A 1753-nucleotide genomic window follows, 5' to 3' on the forward strand; every position below is an offset into this window, starting at 1 on the left:
CATTATCTTGAAAGCACCTTCTTTAGAAAGGGGAACCACATTGGCATCCCTTTGAAATCACTTTTGAAATCCCTTTAGCCTGCTTCAGAATCACCTGGACCCTATCCCCAGGGTTTCTGATTCAATAGGTCTAAGGCCCCTTCAGCACCCAAAACAGAAATCTAGCTTTATAAACTGGGGCTGAGGAGGGTGGCTGCCTAGCCATTACAAGTTCAGTTACAAACTCAGCGAACAAAAAAAATCCTTAATGCTTTACTCTTGAACAAGTACTCTGAACTCTTTTTTAAAAAACTTTTTTTGTTTTTATTATGCACTACATTAATATACTGCATAACCTTCTAGAAGAGGCAGAGGAGCATAACTGAGTTATCTTTCATCAATCAGGAAAAGGCTTTCTTAATCAATATTCTCCAAACCGTTTGACACATAGTAATGATTAACTTCAGAGATGGGTCTATCTCTTTCCATCAAACTCCACTGATAGGGATAATAGGCAACCCTTTTCTTCTTGCCCCGTTACCGTACTTGTGGATGTGCACAGTGGCTATCTATGCTGGGGATGACCAGGCACACGGCCATGATGCCAGTTCTGGGCAGAATCTCAAACCACATCACACTGCAGTTGCTAGGGCCAAACCCTTCCTTCCTGGCCCCCTAAAGGTGACTGAGCCTATCTGAATCCTTTTCATATATTCAAAATCATTCTTTTCTTAATGAAGACAGTGGCTCCTCTTCTGTTGACCTTGTTATCTGTGACTTTTTCTTTTTTTCAAAATGTATACTTGAATATCTTTTTAAATGTGTATTTCACTTTGCCTTTTGTTATTCCCGGTATTAGTTTTCTATTGCTGACCTAGGAGATTGCCATAAATTTAGCAGCTTAAAACAACATAAATTTATTATCTCATAGTTCTGTAGGTCAAAAGTATGGGTTGGATCAGCAGATTTCTCTACTCTGGGCTGACAAGGTTGAAATCAAGTTATTGGCTAACCTTATCTGGAGGCTCTGAGAGATATTCCCCTTCTAGGCATATTTAGATTTTTAGCAGATTTCAGCTCCATGCTGTTTCAGTACTGAGGTCTTGTTGCCTTGCTGGCTGTTGTCTGGGAGTTGTTCTCAGCTTCTGGAGGCTGCCCACATTCCCTGTATAGGGGTCAAGGGCAGGCTACCACAAGATGTGTCACTTTGGCATGAAAATTATTTTGAGTCAAAAAGCAATTAAAAGGGGCACCTGGGTGGCTCAGATGGTTAAGCCTCTGCCTTCGGCTCGGGTCATGAACTCTAGGTCCTGGGATTGAGCCCCATGTTGGGAATCCCTGCTCAGCGGGGAGTCTGCTTCTTCCTCACCCTCTGCCCCTTCCCCTGCTTGTGCTGTCGCTGTCTCTGTATCTCTCTCAAATGAATTAAAGAAAAAAAATCTAAAAAAAAAAAAAGCAATTGAAACCCTGCAGATTCAGGAAAAGGTCTTTGCCACCCTGCCAACTGCCTCAAAAGAATTCAGAGGACCTGTTCCAGGAAGAGAGCTATCACCACAAATAACTACACTATGATACAAACTAGGTATGATGGACAGGAAGGAACCTTACAAGGCCTGTTTGATCAAAGTCCTCTGTGTCCCATTGTTTCAGAGTGGCCCAGCAAATATTTGCTTATGAAACATGTGCTCCTTTTCACCTTCTTGTGAATTGCATTTCTTCTCTTTTAAGTTGTGGACCCCTACCTGCTTTTCCTTAGTTGACGATGACATATATG

At 42.0% G+C, this 1753-nt stretch overlaps 1 pseudogene; it reads right to left on the bottom strand.

Moving 5' to 3' along the window:
- Window positions 1–380: 380 nt before the first annotated feature.
- LOC125092255 (NADH dehydrogenase [ubiquinone] 1 alpha subcomplex subunit 1-like) lies at window positions 381–612 on the bottom strand (annotated as a pseudogene).
- Between the last annotated feature and the right edge of the window lie 1141 nt (window positions 613–1753).

Source organism: Lutra lutra, chromosome X (assembly GCF_902655055.1).
Source record: "Lutra lutra chromosome X, mLutLut1.2, whole genome shotgun sequence".
Taxonomy (NCBI): Eukaryota; Metazoa; Chordata; class Mammalia; order Carnivora; family Mustelidae; genus Lutra; species Lutra lutra.